Raw genomic sequence first — 19,768 nt, 5'->3', positions numbered from 1 at the left:
AGATAACAACATATTTATCGCCTTTTAAAGGGTAATCAGAGAACACTCGAGATACAAGATAGATTTTCGGAAATAGCTCTTCAATTTCTGAGAGTATGTGGTGTTGTTCAACATTTTGTTTTCAGCGAAAATCCATATATCCGTTTATGATATGATATGATATGATATGATATGATATGATATGATATGATATGATATGATATAAAATAAATATATTATGATATGATATAGGATAAATCTAGAAATGTCTCTGGTCAAAGTTTTCGGTGAACTTTCGCTGAAAGTGGAATCAAGAATGTGTAATTTTGGAAACAGCATTTTAGTTTCGGCAATGAATGAATGAATGAATGAATGAATGAATGATTTAATCAATCAATCAATCAATCAATCAATCAATCAATCAATCAATCAATCAATCAATCAATCAATCAATCAATCAATCAATCAATCAATCAATCAACAACAAACCTACTCACCAACAATAAAGAGTCGACCGATCATGATCAATTGATTGATCTAAGGGTGAATGAATGAATGAATGAATGAATGAATGAATGAATGAATTGATCGATCTATCGCTCGCTCGCTCGCTCACACTCACTCACTCACTCACTCACTCACTCACTCACTCACTCACTCACTCACTCACTCACTCACTCACTCACTCACTCACTCACTCACTCACTCACTCACTCGATCGATCGATCGACTGACCAACCAACCAACCAACCAACCAACTAACCAATATTCTAGCAATTACTAAAAAGGGGAACAATCCATTAAAGGTAGAACAAGCGAAAAAAATGAGCGTTTCGTCGTTAAAAAAGATCAATATTTCGGTCTTGCCATACTTACAGCAAAGTTTACATTTACCTGTTAAGTAACTTGTTATCAGAAGGTCATTGGAATTAATACATGAGTAATAATTCGAGGGCATCGCCTAGGTTAACACAGGGATATGTCTATTTAATGTCAAATTAGTGTAACTGTCTTGTCAATCGCATAAGCAATCAAGCTTTTCACCGTGACGACTAAGATAACGCAATTGCCCAAGGGTAAACTCCAGATCATCCTCAAACTTAGAAGATTCAGGATGAAATTGAAAATAATCGTATGCTTAATAAAATCGCACCGCAAAGCAGAGAATAATATCTAGGGGACTATCCGGGATCGGCTCATAAAACCTGAAGATTAATTGCCAATAATTATCACTATCATCATCACCAACAAATCGTTTCCTTGCATTTGCTGGCTTAATCCAGCCCGGATAAAAAAAGAATTTCAAGTAAACACTCGTATAACTGATGCCCAAGTTTAGCTATCTGACATCTCTTATAAGTTTTTGTTGGCTTTATGAGCAGACTACAGCCCCCCAATGACTTTTAGGGTCCTATCTAGGGATAATTGTATATCTGTGGCAGTGAGTAAGATACTGACACCCCAGTGGTGTTTGATGGATCACCGTCCTCTTCTGCGGTATCCATAAATCAATAAGCTACATTTAGGTCGATTAATTAATAGGAAAGTATATGGACGTCTAGAAGTGATAAATCTCTCAGCTACGTGCAAAGTTTGAGTAATGCACATTTGTTGGTGCATGTGGGACATCACTTTTTATCCCGTTCTTGTTGCAGCTTTCAAAACAGCGATCTCAACCCCCTTATTCAAAGTTCCTCAGTTTTCATCATTGCCTTGGTGACCGGAGACGCGGGTATTGAAATAAACAGGATGGGTTTAACAACTCCAATTACTCGTATAGGATCCCTTAATGATGGCTCTGACGCCTGGTTGCCATGGTTTCCAAGTTTTACTATGCTCCCATTTGGCGGCCTGTACGCGGATGTCTTCCCTATGTGTTTCTAATCTTGCGAATTGATCAACTATGACGGCCACGACAAATGAGTGATTTTATTTGATGTGGCACACATTAATCTGTTGCAATATACCCTATAGGCAATTCGACTGTTGACTATTGTTTTAACAGCTAAAGAATCCGAATATTTCCTTAAACGCATCTACGTATAGATTATTATCCGGCTAAAACTAACAGTTGAAGCAGACTTTAAAACTCATTTTTAGGTTAGGAACAACAAATATTTTATTGTAATCTCAGAAATGACATCACAGGCAGGCGTAAAAGGTGATGTGCGTCTAATGATTGCATTTATCTTACTATTGTGATAGCAAGCTTTGTCATCGATAGATGTTTTATCCACTTAATCAGTTCGAAGAGGAGGTTGAGCTTTGAAGACCGTATGTGAGCGGAAGTATAGACTTCCATCGTATCTGGGGTTTTTTTTTGTTTTTTTTTGGGGGGGAGGGGGATTCAAAATGAAACAAGTGGTACATGGTACCTACCTACCTAACCAAGGCTGTATCTTTAGGTTGGGTTGATAAAAGAGAACTAAGCGCAGTTAGGACAGATAATATTTGGCAAATTCCAGATTAAAGTCAGTTCGGATAACAAAAGTCACTCATCAAAGATACACTTGTGGTTTGGGTGTGTGTCCGCATTGATGATAGTCCCATGCATGACTGTGGTGGGGTGACCATTGGGGAAATAAGTTTAATTACAAGCGGAGTGTGTTGAAATACGACACGGCTGAGCTACGATGCTTGAAAAAGAGATATAATAATATTATTATGAAGTATGGCAACATTGTCGAATTAACACATCGTTCCAGATTCGGATCATCCCGTCAAGTCTCATCGGTTATTAATATCTACACACAGAGCCATCTCCCAATTTAAGATTATAACTAACGAGAGAATAAATCTACATCATATCAACTTTTGGCAATTATTTTAGCGTTGACCCTATATTCACGACAATTACGTCGATAGAAGTCTTGGAAGAGAAACATTGCAATAAATCACCTCGATGTTCCCTTGTTGAACAAGCATCTTCTCCAATGAACGTAAATCATGTCCCTTACAATGTTAACATCTTAATTTCGAAGGGTTTTAAATAACATCTGACAGTTTTAGTTGTTCATTACAATTTTCCACCTCCAAATGTTCCATTTCAATTCGAATTAGGGTAATTACTCCCAATATTTGTCAATTGATCTGTGGACATCTCGTAAGTAAAGCTTAATCAAGCTCTAGACTCAGATACGGTGTTTGAATTATGACTAGCTATCCCTCTCTCTCTTTCTCTTTTAGTTGTCGACTCCGAGGCATGCAATGATAGCTACAACTGCAAAATCATGATAAAAATCTCTCACATCTTTCATTTGAACAGCTCCGAAGGCGTATACAGGAGACAAGATAGGAACTATGCAAGGGTACATCAGCGCACACCAGTGACGTGCACGTGAAACCAGACAAACATGTTTTGTTTTCCCTCGCACAGAACACATTTGTTAAGGTAATCTTTTTATTTAAAAAGAAATAAAAAACAAAACAATCTACACGTAGAGAGACACACATGGGGGTAGCTTATAACAATATGACGACGGCATTGTTCTGTCTCAATTGAACGCTGTACTCCATGAATTAGAAGTGTGAGACAAGGGCTTCATGTTGGTCTCGATCTCAAACCTTCATCTGTTTTTTGTTTTGTTGTTGATTCTTTTTATTTAAAGCCCTGAAAAATGCAGAATTGATTTAGATACAAATGAAAGTACCAAATGTATCATCAGCTGAATGCGTGGAGAACGACGTGGGGGGATTCGACACACGCGTGACTATTGTCATGTTCAAAAGAAAATACACATTATCTGTATCAACGGGGAGGTAAAGACTTCCTTTTATTTTATTTCCTGTTTCTTTATCACTGTTCAATGTGGGATATCAGTTTAAAGACCGATCTTTGCTTTCTTTATGTAGTAAAAGAGAGGCTTTCTACCTCCAACCGAGAGATATTCCCCCTTGAATAAATTAATGATCCAATTCAATTATATTTCATTGCTTTTATACCTCGTGTTGAGGATAGACTTGGGAAATATGCCTGGGGCGCGATTTCGAATTTACCCGACTTTATACAGTGATCGGGTTTTTTTTTTTGCACAACTTTGTACCGTTTCACTCTCACTAGAAGTGAGTATATGAAGGCGGCGGCTGACAAGATAAGGTGTAAATTTAATTTTCGATGCTAACGCCTATCTTTACGGCCCCAATATTTGCCCAGACAGCTCTCAACAGAGGGACCCATTGCGCAGTCGCAGTGTTGTCTGTTCTTCTATTTAACCAATTTTGAAAGGTGCATAGGATAGATAGAGATCAACGTGTGTAGCATTTCAAGTGTGGTCTCTTGAGATGCTCCATTTTAACATACTTTTACATTCCACTCTCAGATAGATTGCAGTGCAGGCGCTTAACTACCGTATTTCATACTATACCTACCATTTATTTCCATAAAAACATGATTGCCGTCTGGCCCCGGTCGTCATCTGCTTGTGTCGCACTATTAGGATTCTTCCAATGAAATAGTCATCACGACACTTAATGAGATATTTTTTATCATCGTTGTCCATTTCACATGTAAGATAACTCACTTAGTACATGTCAAACTTTTCTCTTTTTTCCCCTCTTCATTTTGTGTGTGTTTGTTCCACAGAAAGCTCATTTGGAAAGCCAAATATCAGATATGCTTAAAAGACCAGTGTTCTGGATTCGAGCGTAAACTTTGTAGATTTCAGTGTCAATCAGTTTGAAATTGAATCCGAAAATGAATGGAAATATACCCTATTTGTATCAAATCTTTCTTTTGGTAGTAAATGAAGAATGTAGAAATTAACATATCTTGTTCATTTCACATATTAGTTGGAAAAATGTCATGGTAGGTTATCTGTATCATGGTATCATGGTAAATCGAGAAAGTAGAAATTAACATAATTATATTGTTCATTTCACAACGTTAACAAAAAAAGTTATGACACATGCAATTGTCTATATCATAGATTTCTTGATGAAAAATCAAGAAATTAGAAATTAACATATATTGTTCACAGCATTAGCAAAAAAAAAGTCAGTCTTTTTTCAAGTGGTAAAAATTGAAAGCAAATCAAGGAAGAGACAGCGCTTTAAAAGTAGAAGTGATAGCCTTTTTAGACGAGACGAAACGTGGTGACGAGAGCCTTGGTCTTTGCCATTAAGAAGCATAAATCGTATATCACCTGTGCACAAGTGCAGATCGTATAAAATAGAAAGCTTTTTAATGTAAACATAAAACCACGGTTGAGACAATCGGGGTCATTGCATGTCAACTTAATATCACCACAATTCTATAATTTCAATACACACGCTATCTCAGGATGAAGGTAATATAATTAAATGACCGGGTCCCTGAAAATACTAAGTGTCAATACACATTGAAAATAACAAATCTTTCTCTCTGAAACTTGAGATTTCACTACGAGGAAAAAGTGTCAATATTGACGTAACGTATGCTCATTTGAAATGGATTCTATACGCATACGTACCGCAAGTGTACACACTCTGTGAATATGGATTCCCAAAATTGCTACTTGAATTTGTTGACAATTGACATCGAACTATACAAAGAAAAAAAAGTCTACGTGGTGAAATACCAAAATGCATTGCCTTCTGCTGTCTAGCGCAATGCACAGACGTTGCCGCCGTCTACGGTGTAAATCACGACATACTTGGTACTCGGAGCACCATAGCAGAAACTGTCAACAGCGATAGCCGTATAAGTTTCATTCCGTTCAGTTAGTGGCGTTATTTCCTTCCTCCAATTATTTCCGTGTTAAAACTTAAGGATTCACAGCGTACAAGTGCTCGTTGTGTATTGACAGGCAAATCGAAATCACCGAACTGTGATTATGTGGTGCAGAGATCTTCAGTGGACATCTTATCTATTGCCATTTCTCTAAATTTTATTATGTTACCAATTTTCTCGTTCACTGCTTCAAAACAAGACAACAGGGAAAGACTGGTCAAGATAAGGGCCTTATACGTACGTTGAATAAATCACATACGGAGATTGGCATTTCCATAGCCGCCACATATCAATTGCTCCTGTATAACAAGTTAAAAGCTAAAACTTAACGAAGATCAAAATAATCGATCGCAAAACAAAACTGATTAGCTGATGTCGTCACCTAGACGGATGAACAATAAATTCATAAGTTTTGGAAAATTTAACGCGACTGACTGTGATTTTTTTTTTGAAATCTAATTCCGAATCGTTCTTTGTTTATAAGTGTACGGGACACATTGCCTTGTCTTTCACCAAGTGTCAATTTTTGTAAATTTAAGCCTACTGAATTAATTTCAATAGTTGTGTAACCTGGTTGTGATTATTAGGAGAAATACGAATCAGACTCCTTTTAAAAAAAAAACCACATTCCGAAGAATCCGGGTTTTATATTACGTTGATTCAAGAGGTCGAGAGCGTTTATTTAAATTCGTAGAGCCGCAAAATAAGATGTTGCTCGATTATTCTGTTGTTGTTGTTGTAGTAGTACGTATAGGAACGAAATTCCATGTAGAATACTCCAAAATAGCATTTTCATATAATAAAGAAATGTGATGACAATGCCTTGGGAGAGCTATTCTCGTCATTCATCCCCCAAAATCCGCCCTCGCGACCCATTTTAGTTGAAATTCACGTTTCAAAACAATCACATCAATACATTAAAATTGATTATATTCCTGGGAAAACAAGGGGAGTAAAGCCGAACAAAAACTTATCAATCTCGAAAATTAAATTTCGATTTCTCAACGGCATTAAAAGATAACAACTTTATGAAATGTTAAATACTTCTGAAATATATGAGCATTTTGTCTTCGCAGGCATTCATTTGAAACGGTTCAGTTCGGTTCCTGGAGGGGCAATTTCAAAAATTTATGAAGAGTGAACTCGGCTTATCAAACGCTGTAAGCACCTCACCTCAACGACTCGCTTCTTATCTCCGGTCTGGCCCTCTTGTCTCCGAGTGTGCTGGCTGCCGATGGTGATCAGGTCCAGCGATAAAAGAGAAATGACATCACAGCCAGTGAAAGTGCTATCTAAACACCGTTGGTTGCAGTCTCGCGACCCCATCACCTCCTCATTATAATATGTTAATTTACTCATTATGACATGCGACCCAGGTTGCAAGTTCAAGAGTGAATGGCATTTCTGACTACACTTCATAAACCATTAATGCTTCGTCTTTTTTCCCCGTAAAATAATGCGAGTGGAAGTTGTGTTTGAAGAAGGAAAAAAGTCTTTTGAAATCGAACAGATGACTTTTCCAAATTCAACGTGTGATGGCGTAATAACTATTCTCCGTAATGACTGTAATTGAGTGTTTGCTGTAAACATTAGGGAAGGAAGAAAAATACACTGTGTGATCCAGTAAATGTACCGACGAGTCTTTCGAGCAAAAAAAAAAAAGACTTAGATTTCATCAACTCGTTTAGTTCACATGGTGATGAGCTAATTTCTAAATTTACTTTTGGCACACTTATCTGGCTTCACCATCAACACGAATACACTTCACACCTTGATCAGGGCATCGCTCCACTGGAAGTGTTGGGTAAGGGTTTGTTACACATTCACTTCACGAAAAGAACAAGAAACACTGGTCCGCGAACTGTCAGATCAAGGTAGTCTTTCTCCAGTTGATTATTTGGAGCTCTTTGCCGACAGTGTAAACTGTCAGATCTACTGTTCTTCTAGTCGTGGGGGAGAATTATACCAACGTTTGCTCTGAGGCAATGTCTCACGCTTTAGGTAAAAAATACAATAGTTTTAAAAAAATCAGATCAGTGTCCATTCAAAGTGATGCGCTTCTTTCTTGTACACTGCATTCGACAATGTTATGGATCCAACGAGAAATACGGCAAAAAAAATCAACAACGTGCAAGAACTGTGTGAGGCAGCAAAAAAACGAAAAGCACAGCTGCTGTTCGGAGAAGAAAATTGGCCTATTTCGTTTGGGCTTTATGGACTTCCTTTTACGTGTCATTCAAGGCCTGACAAGCGCTAGTTGCAAATAGCTCCAAATTTGGAGACAGCTTTGCGAAGCCTTTGTGGTATACATCTGACCGGTAAATTACGAGAAAAATCGCTTTTGTATGGCTTGTTACATTTACAAAGGAACAGTCGGCATATAGGCCGTGTAATTTGCCAAATGACTACACTACCAATACACGTTGAAATCTGATGAGTAAAGTGAGTTAATAGTTTTTGGACACACTAATTATTCGAGCTGTTGTACGTTTCGTCTGAGAAATGGGACACATTTGTTCTTCCTCGATACTTTCTCGCTTTCTAGACGCCCGTTTTTGCGCCAAAGTTCGATTTTAGCCGCTACTCACTCGATGACTCATGCGAAGTTTGAGTTGACTGGCTCATTTGGTGCGGTGCGAGCGACACGTTCTTCACACTTTCAGTTACGCTTCGTGAGAAATGTCTCCGACGAAGTCAACCTTTTTCGCAATGATATCTAACAAAACATTACCGTAGCTAAATTTAGTCAAGAAATGCCAACAGAAAAAAAAATCATTTTCAAAACACACTAACTCTTGTATACTGTCGTGAATTATTCAGCAATGCCAAGAAAGGACGGCATATGGGGCAGACGGACTACGACATATGGGTATAATGGGAAAATGATTCGTAATGTCTAAGCCGTGTTCGAGTCGGAGCTGGAGACACGGGGTCGAAAATGTACCCCTCTACTCCAAATATTTACATACAGAAAACAAATACGAAAATTGAATGTACTTTAGGTTCGTCGCGCTTTTTCATCCACAGCTCTCTCATGTGAATTGTAATGGGGGAAATAAAAAATTAAGCTACCTTTAAAATTATTGAAAGAATGTTACACGCTTTCCGCGCGAAAATATTTCAAACCCTTGACGTTTTGCGTAAAAGTGGGGGAGGACTGCGTAAAAAGCCAGACCATACATATGGAAGACGAATAACACTGCTTAGTAAATTATAAATGAATTGGCGTTATCGCAAATTTGTAGATACATCGATGCTGGATAATCAACTATTCCAACGAAGAGATAACAAGTGTTTCCCGAAGCTATGGGAAATCACGTCCTTTCGGTTAGGTATCCGTCAAAATAAGGATCGTTTTTTTTTTGGGAGGGTTAGTATTTGAGCTTAATCGCATGTATCTTTTTAAGTTTGACATTTGTCAGTTTTGGAGAAGGCAAGCTGTAGAAGTGTGAGTGCACTCAAGTTTATACAGGTGTGGGATAAGACCGATTACTTCATTAAATGCGGGATTAAGTGGCGAAAATTGTAGTACAGACACTAGGAATATGAAATATTCAAGAAAACGGTGATAACAAAAGATAATGATTAACTCGATTCCGTGACATCTTCCAAGCACTGATTCTATAGCTAAAGATTAAGCCGCCTCGTCCACGCATCACTGGTGTCAGGGAGGAAGACAGATCGTGTTCTGGCTTGGGACTCATCGCTTTTACTTTGGCAATAAAGAGTTGCTTGCCCAGAGCAGTTTTATTGGCAAGGGGATGTTTGGTACCTAAAAAGTGGGCCGTGACGGTAAATCCACTGATTTGACTATACAATGCTCAGGGAAGAATCTTTCAAATGCTATAACAAGGCTGATCATATTAAGCTTGGCCAAATAAGCTCTAATTACCGTTGATTGCAAAACAGGCAGAAGTGAGCTCAGTGGAGTGAAGCCGGCACAGGGCAGTGATTTATTGTTATCGGAGAGTAATTTGTTCGGTTGTCGCGGGCTGCATCTGCCTCGCTTCGTCTCTGATTGCTGCCGGCTATGGGGCGCGGGGCAAGCGATAATCGGAGAAGTTCTCCACGCAAGGTGAGAAAAATTACCGTTAGATTGAAATATAAGACGATCGGATGTTCGGAACGAATAAAACGGGCCAGGGCGATCGCGAAGACAGAAACACAGTGCTCTATTGCATTTAGTAAGGTATTAGGCGATCCTCCTGTTAAGACTGCATTATGGATGCATGAGCGGTCCTGACTACGAGAAGTGGGCATCAACTCGGGTTCATTCTGATGGTCGCGGCTCTCAGATTTGTGCTGATAACGTTGGATTTCCAGTTGCAATTTATATAAAACTACACTGTCTAGACTCCCAATCATGGAAATTCAGTTAAAAGCCATCCCAGTTCACATGCAACAGAAGCGCTACATATGAGAAACGAAATTGAGCATCGGTAGAAACAGGGGCACCAGGGAATTGGCCCGTTGTTGCTGGAGCCTAGTCAAATGGCTTCTGTCGCAAAATCACTCTGGGGATCATATAAAGCACTCCTTGTGATCAGTCAACAAAAAACGAATAGGGATAATTAGTGCCAAACTCGCTTTGCTAGTCATCACACCATTGCATAAAAAATCTCTCGTTTTATAACTCAACATCATACAGTGTTTATAGTAGCACGTTTATAATGTTAAACTCTCTATAAAAACCAATTGGAAACAACCCCAAAAGAGATTGGAACAATCCACACACCAAAAAAAAAGTTCAGGAAATTGGATTAACAAAATGTAAATTTCAATATTGAAAAGAACATCATCACTTTGAAATTGACAACAATTGGGAGATAAGTCAAGATCGATGCGCTTTTCTCCAGAAACCTCCATTCATCACCGTTTATATTATAGTTGGTTAGAGACACGTCTTAAAAGCCACTATTAAAAAGAAAAACTATCCCCGCGTCGACAGTAAAAACCAGTCGGGTGTGTAGAGAGACCTTTAAAAATGTCCATACATATGCTGAGGTCTTAGTGTGTTAGACTCTACGGAGACGAATATTCTCAAAGAGACAAAAAGGCACAAGGAATTTATTTATTTTTCAAATCTCTTTAAATCCCCTGTCAAACTTGTCCACTCTGCTGTTGTAGAGTAATTGATCACCCACCGCACTCCCCGAACAATAAAAATATTTATTCTCGACGTTTTAAGCTTCAATTTCCAAGTCATCATCCAGAAGAATTCATTATTTATTAAATGGAAAAAAAGACAATTTATTTTCAAAGCCTCTGGTAGCAAGGGAAATAACAACTTGTCAGAGTAAATGTGAATGAAGTCTGTACAGGTAAGTCGATAGTATTGTACAATCTGAACTTGAATGTCTAGTTGCTTCTACACATCGAACGCTGTTCCAACTTTTCCCCAACTCCTTACAACACATGTATTCGAGACGCGCGTTTTCAATCAGATAAACAAAACGAGTTGGAAAATTCTCAGAATTGTTTCCCTCCCATTTTAATTACTTATCTTACATACCTAAATTAAAGAAACGGTTTTTTAACTGTAAAAAAAGAACAGTATTTGTAAGTTTGGAGTTTAAGTGACTTTAATCGGCTAACAAAATCGAAGACCAATCTAGTTAATGGGGGGAAAAAGTTTATGTAATGTCGTACAAGTATTCCAACTTACCAAGTTTCTGTAAACGCAGTAAAAAAGTTGGAATCAATTTTCAAACGTTGATTTGTCAAGTAGGAAATTGAAAATTGATGAATTAGCTTCCAATATCTATTCCCCAAACGTAATATACTGGTCGGCCAAAATTCGATTTGCACTATTTGTAGAGATGATAGCTTGTCTTGACTTGATCGATAGTACGGTGTTAGAGAAAACGAGGAAGAAAAAAAAATGTGATAATCACACACTCACCGTTATCACCAAAGTTTGGTCGGCTGTCTTTGGACTTATACGGTATATAGGAGCTCCGATGAATCTAGCGATGTGATCTCTTGTCAGACCGTTGTTCGTGTGTAATCTCTAAACCAGTGCTTTTCCTGTTATATACGATGAGAGAATTGCGAGATTACGACAAGCAAGTCACAGATAGGCGGGGTACACTCCCATAGAACGGTATCTCCCGCATCGCTTTTGTTAGTACAATAATACGAGACCAAAAAAAAAGTTTTTCAATAAATTCATCGTTGCCAGCACTCCAGGGTGTCACGTTAAATGATATCTCTGATCTCCGCCATACTAATGTGATAAGTTATCGAAAAAACATCGAAGGATAAAAAATTGCGATGCATGACTACATTGAGATCCATCGGAAAATGGATAGACCGCTCATTTCCTATCCTGGGTGACGAGTCACTTTATTAATCACAGCTGGTACAAAATCATATCGGGCCAGGAAGCTGTTTCATAAATCTGAGACGATCCATGATAAAAAGTAAATTAAATTTCACCGGACATTGACAATTGGATGACAGATATTGTATGCTTCGCATTCTTTATTCTTTTGTCTGATCAATTCAGAGAGGTCATTGTATTTTAACAGTTGCTTAGTTTGCGTTAGATATTAGAGTCTAACGAAACAAAACAAGTTTGAAACTGCATTCCAGATTTTTTTTTATCTCAGGAAACACAATCTGTGTATGTCGAGGAAAAACTTTTCGCTCCGAGATATGAAAAGTAAAGCCAAGCCAGTCGCCTTGATCTTCTTTGATCTGTGGAGAAAATTTTAACCGTCGCGATTACATCTCAGTCTTCGTTTATATCCGAAATAATCCAAAGATCTATTTTAACGAAAAAAGTTGTTGTGTTGTTTGTGATGGTTAGTAATTAATCATTTTAGGTAGATTAGATACTAGCTAAGAAAATGTGTCTGGTGATTCTAAAACACACAAATAGTCGGACAGTTAATATCCAAGTTATTATTTTCAAATTTAAGAAAATGCAGAAAAAAAAGGAATGTAGTGTGCGAAGTTCGAAAATGTGATAACACTACGATAAAGACGTGTCAACCATGCTTTAAGTGTTGTACTGTTTTGGTGAAAATACATCTAGAAAGGTTTTACCAGATTCCTTATGGGGTAGCATACCTTGGGTAACGATAGCGTGATTACGTCACCTTTACTACGTTTCTTGCTACCCGCCCTGTAAAATGATAGTTGAAATTCTGTACTTTAGTTTTGTACACATATACAGTCGCCTTAACTTGCTATCATATAAACTCATTTCCCCGGGCTCCAGTCCCAAGCCGTGCATACACACTCTTCCTAACCCGAGGAAAACACATTTCATGCTGAACACAAGAGAAATAAAATTCACATCACACAAAAAGTAGCCGCAATCAAGTTTTCTACTGCATTATTCGTCCCTCAGGATTTGTCAATAACTTTAGAATTGCCACGTTAGAGTCTTGAGGAAGTTTTTAAAGTGCGTTTCCGCGAAGCCCTGACTGATGAACTTTTAGGCACACTTTAGTTACATTGAATATAGAACAGGATCGGACGAAAACACAAGCCCTATACGTAATCTGTGTGCTGATACTGCCCTGTACGTAGAGACATGTCCCATGCAATGACAACTTAACTATCTCCTGATCAACATCATGGTAAAATTGACATGAACACTCGTCGATAATCATACTTTCATTATCATAATAGGGTCAGCCAAGTATTGATTCGCGTCACGTGGATTTGGGTAAGGGTAAAACTGATATGATACTGTGATTCTTATTGTTTGAAGAAAAAAAAAGACCATACAACACCAGCGAGAATTCAAACAAATTGATAAGAATACTGAAATCGACAACATATATCCCGGCCTCCGTGACACTCACAAGCACACGCTCGCGCGCACGCACGCACGCACACACTCATACACACACATACATTCAAACATACATGTACACACACACGATTTATACGAATAAACATGACTTTGTTGTATACACACGACTACATAAAACGACAGCGTATATGTCCAAACACAAGTACACACATACACATAAACACACACACACACACACACACACAACCATGCATACATACATACGTCCATATGTACAGCACACTATAAATATATACATAGACAGATACATTTGATACATATTTACATAGACATACATGCATATGTACATAGATACGTTATTTATAGATATATATGTACACAGATACATTGTTCATATGTGTATATATACGATTACATACATACATACATACATACATACATACATACATACATACATTACATACATACATACATACATACATACATACATACATTACATACATACATACATTAATACATACATACATACATACATACATACATACATACATACATACATACATACATACATACATTAATACATACATACACACATTCTAAAACCCCTTTCACGACATTTGTGTACTTTGCGCTTTGATTGTTAGATTAAAAACAGTAATAAAAACTAAATCCTGTAGTACTGCTACTTTCAAGCGCGTCGAAATTCATTTCAAATCTCAATTTTTCGTTTCTCTTTCTGCAAGATTAGCTTCGTTGTTGAAAACAAATATTCGCGATGAACTACTGAAATTAGTTTTTCAGTTATGTATTTTAAAGTTTAAAGAAACTCCGTTCGCTGATCCCTATCCAGAGTGGGCATTTCTGGAGGCTTTTTTTGAATTTTCGTAACTAACAACAATCAATAGAATAAAAATTAGTGTATAAGCTTATATGACTAAGAAACAGACAAACAAATACAAAGTTTTCCACCCAGTCGTTTTACACGATATGACAGTTCTTGTCATCTTACATAACTGTATGGAATGCCTTTCTTTACGCTTGATATCTTAACGATTGGTCTCGAAGGAGTGGTCAAATTGTTTGAACAAACACAAAAAATCATCTTGATATGATAAGCAAGAGAAGTCAATGTGCCATCGCACTTGTAATGCTAAGACCACAATTCGAAATAGATACAACCGAGTGACTCGTAGCATAGCGTGTAAATATTCTCTACGTTTATTTGCCAAGTATTGATATTTGTGACTGATTGTTTTGACAGAACGATTCTATCTCAAAATCATGTTTTATCCATTATTCAACGTTAAAGGATCGAGTCAGCTGACAAGCTCATTGGTGCGTTACGTTCATTTGAACTGTATTGCATGCCGAGTATTGCTTGGGTTGTACACAAAACATGTGTGCTGTTCTCTACGACACCTTCCCCCACCCCCCACGGTGGAGATTTAAATCTAGGTGAACCAGCTTGAGTTGAAGCAGCCCACTGCTGGAGGTAACCCTTTTTGTAACAGCCAATTTGCGGACACAATATTTTCTTCAAGCGCGGATGTTTTCCTTTGTTGGCTATTGTTATGACAACAAGCTCGCGTGCTCGTTATTGTGCCCCTATTCAAACGGCCATGCCCCCTCAAGGAGCATGCACTGAAGGGTAGTAATCACAGTGCGATTCAACCTTCAATGTCTGAACAGCCAGGAGTGAATAAAAAAAAACTAGAGTAGGCGAAAGGTCAGGACAAACCGTGCCCTTATCACCGAAACATCCTGCCTTGCAAGAGAAGGTCAAAATACTGACTCTCCAATTGGGTTTAGTTGATACACAACTCCGGTTTCTTTATTTCAAATTGGTAGGCCTCGCTGGTCAATCGCGTTTCGTGGTCTGCTATTATTAAACGTACTTGAGTTGCATTTATTTTTAATTCACTGTATTTTTATGAGTAAGTGACGTCATTGGTATATTTTTACCTCAAAGTAATCGTTGAATACCAGACGGCTATCCGGGTAGCCTACTTTTTTGTCCGACAATGCCTGCGACACTTCAATTTAAAAAAAAAGTTGTCCTTAAATCGCTGAGGCACTAACGATTAAGTCAATCTCACACAGGATTGAACAACAAAAAAACAAATCGCGTTGGGGGGTTATTTTCCCTTTTTGTCCAATCAAATAATTAGTTCTCCGAAATAGCGACCAGCTTAGTGATCATTGTATTGGTAAACAAAACATGCAATGGAGGTTTCACAAACACATGTGCACGCAATTTATCACGATAATAAGTCATGCTACTGTAGCTGTCGATTTCACAGAAGATTGAAAGAATTAAATAGAAGTGATATATTCTGTGCATTACATGAAACATATGTAGCTTTTGTGTAACGCTAAGAAATATCTTCGTCAATCATTTTATGAAAATTCGTTAAATTTGAACTAGAAGGGACGTCTAAAAGTGTTTGCATCACCATTTGCTCCACTAACAACTCCGAACAAAGAAATAATAAATGTACAAAAAAAGAAGAAGAAGAAATTAAACACATATCTACGTCAGGAAGAGCTCGTTTGCTGATTGATTAATTATGTATGAAACCTACAAGGAGAAGGACTGCAATCCTTCATCTTAAAATAGGGATAAAAAGGAAAGACTGTTTCCAATCAGGGAATAATAAATCGGTTTACGTTGACATTGCAATTAAAAGAACGGAGTGAGACGGCGACTTAAGGATGGGCTTTAGCGACGATTTGGCTTATAATGAAATAAGAATCGATTAATTTTGGATTTTAGACAGAGCTTATTCGCCAAGGTAAATAGCGGCAATTTAATAACAAGGTAAACTGCTTGAATTGCCTTGAGGAAAGAGATTTCGGTTCTTAATTTTACAGATAACAATCTCTCGACGTCTTTTTTGAGACTATTCCCAAAATATGAGGTAAAACAACAAACCGCAATCTGAGACTTAAGTTATTAAAGTCCAAGTGATCGAACATATTACAAGCAAAACCACTCAGCGGAGGAACAGCTAAGACTTGTCCAGAAGAGAAAATGTGCTAGGAGACGCGCTCTCTTTGTTATTGACGCACAGTTCATACCTAATTCGTATCTTCAAGATCTGAACACGTGGTCTGACTACTTCTAGAATGACAAGTTTGAATCATAGTTAATGACATACTGATTGTAGCGATTTTTTTCCCAAAGAACACAAGAAATTAAAAGTCGTGAATGCCCGCAAACATGATTTATAGTATGGCATCGACTGCCTTATAGTTTCGATGTCACAAAGGTGACTTTTTGAACTTTACTCCTATTTGTTATGCCGTGTATCTAAGATTTGTTTAAACACATTTTGAAGTCGGATGATAACTTTAAAAAAAAAGAAAAGAAAAGTTATAACATTGCTAAAAGTTATAATATCAATAGATTAAAAGAATTTGGTAAATTGGCTAAAACGAGTAAATCTTTTTGAGAAAAATATTTTGTGTGAAATATGGTCCAAAGTGATAACATCTACTTGAATCAATTAAACCCGATATGCAATGTTATATGTTGATCATAGTGTTATAATGTATCTCAGTGTACAGAAAGCCCAAAACATTTAGAAGTTGAATGTAATAACCGTGTCATGTGTATTTACGTTGAGATATTGAGTATTTCATCATCATTCTTCTGCTGGAATGTTTCATGGTGTTCACGGCTCAGTGTAACATGTATTGAGATATACTGTATTATAACATAGACCCTCCTTGGACGATCTATGATTATAATGAAAGTTTAATATTACCAAATTTAGTACACAAAAACAAACTAACCGACAAAGACGACAAAACAATGGCAACAACAATTATATAATTATTATGCCAACAGCAATATTATAGCAACGATATAAGGAGCGAAAAACGACATAACAAGCACGACGAGAGATCCTAACGGCCGCGAGAGCATATTTTCTGTTGTATTTCAATGCGTGAAGTTATTTGAGTATAGGGAAATCTGAATCTGAACTTATAAGTCTTGCAACCCATTTCGTAAAACTCGAAGATTCTATTACCAAAACTGAAATCTAAAACTTTTCTTGCTCAATTCAACCAAAAATCGAAAGAATAATTATTGATTGTCACGTGTCACTGACACCCCTGTAGCAGTCATCAAAATTGAAAAACGACAAATTGACACGATGTCGAAAACTTAATATAACCTAGATTAGAAGATCTGCTAACAATTCCTGCACGAACATGGAAAATTGAAAGTGATTTGTGATTTTTACGATAAACAATATAACGATAATTTATCTTTGTAACGATGGAAAGAGTTCCGTGTGACATCGAACAAAACATGGCCAATTGAGTTTTTTGTAGAAATGATAGGTATCGTCCCTGTTATCTTACAGTCACCATGGAAAAGATTTTTGTCTTGTTTTGGGCGCGATATATCTCGTTTATTCGAACGAACATTTCAACGTTTCCATGTCAACACACTAATCTGACAAGAAATTCAATTTCCGGAATGTCGTTTCATTTCATAAAGACATTCATTACGTATCATGGCCTCGTTATTAATTTTTCGTCAAATAGCGAGATAACAATTGTTCCTTTCAGAATCCTTTGCGCGTTATCTCGTCACAGCTGGTTTTAAAAAAAGAATCTGTTATATTTGGTAACTTGATAATTGTACAGGTATGTGACCGAAACTTTTAATAATAGTTCCTTCAAAAAAAAATACTAGGTTTTATTTTGAAAACATTGCAAGGATTAGTTTTCACAATAGTGTCTTGCTATTTAATCAAGTTTGATATTGTGTTTCTTGACCCGCCATTTGAAACCCATACTGAGTGTACCTTAAAAAAACACACACAAATAAACAATGTTTATGAAATATTTAGAAATAGTATATAGATTTTTGTAATATGTGTGTTTGGTGTTGATGAAGCTTACATAGTATATCTGAATAATTCACTTGATAAAAAGGTAAATTTGGCGGGAAAGTATTTCACATGATCTTAGGTTGTTGTTTTTTAATTTCCCCATAGCATTGGTTAATTTTGAGGGCATTTTGGGTAGGCATTTAAGCTAATTAGGTATTGGCCACGAAATTTACATGTATCATGTTTTTGGTTTTGCAAAGATGCCGAGTGAATATTCATCATTTAAAAAAAAAAATTACGTTCGCCTGTAGATCAACGTGGGACATTCTGTTCCTGATCCTACGCCCTTTAGTCTCGACCAGTCCTTCCACAGACTCCGGAGTACTTTGGAAATTCAATTTACAAATCAATATTAGGAAATAATCGATAGAATGCTGTGAAATTGACAAGCTTTCCTGTATATTTCACAATGCCTTATAAATGTGAAATCAACAATAAGTTGTCTCCATACAATTTGTTAGTCGTAAATCATATATGTAGTACTCATATAATTAAAGGTTTGTGGATTGACAGTATAAATATAATAAGCTTTCTTCGTCTACTTTTTCAAAGCTCAAAGCTGGAAAACATTTATCCCGTTAAACAAAGATTTTAAAAGTATTTTTTTGTATATTCTTTATTTTTAACTGAGATTTATTCAAAGGAATGATCAGTGTCACTGTAGGCATAGCGGTAAATTGGTCTCTGAAATGGAACACAGCAATGTGCGCGAATAAAACACAACACTGTTCGGAGACAGAAGTGACGAGAGGAACATCATGGTATATGTTAAAATATGGCGACTAATAGGCAAGTCTTGTTCCGAGACGAGCGTTCGCAACACCCAATCTGCTGATCATGCCATATGTCAAGTGCAGCAATTTACGTCTGCACTTCCTCTCCCTTTTCTGAGCACTGATACATTTAGTGGTGACAAAATCGACAGCAAATGTAGGCGACCGCTAGTCCCGCGGTCGCAATTCATCTTCTCTGACGCGCATCATTATACCAAAATGACGTACAAGGAAATACGGGAGACGGGCTCCCGTCTAGAAAAGGTGCAACTAACAGGTTTGTTTTTTTCAGGCGTATTTTACACGGACTAGCTTACATGTACGCAGACTGAGATGACAGAAAAATGCACTAGCTGAAAAGTTACTGACGTGTGATTAATAAATGAAGGCATCATATGTTTGGTTGTTTAAGAATAACATTTTGAATGAAACAGAATTTAAAAAAAAAAAAGCATGTCAGTCAATGCTATTATTCATATTTCATCCACCGTGAGAGATTACTAAATGAAGTCAACTCCACTTGAGAACTGAGAAAGAATCCAGCGGAAATGAAAAGCACCTAGTAACACCATTTCACAAACACGAGCGCCATACTCTTTATATGTCTATTTATTCATCAACTTTGGTATTTGAC

This window comes from Glandiceps talaboti, chromosome 1 (genome assembly GCF_964340395.1).
Source record: "Glandiceps talaboti chromosome 1, keGlaTala1.1, whole genome shotgun sequence".
NCBI classification, from domain to species: Eukaryota; Metazoa; Hemichordata; class Enteropneusta; family Spengelidae; genus Glandiceps; species Glandiceps talaboti.
The sequence above is the reverse complement of the archived record's forward strand: the minus strand, read 5'-3'. Positions refer to the sequence as shown.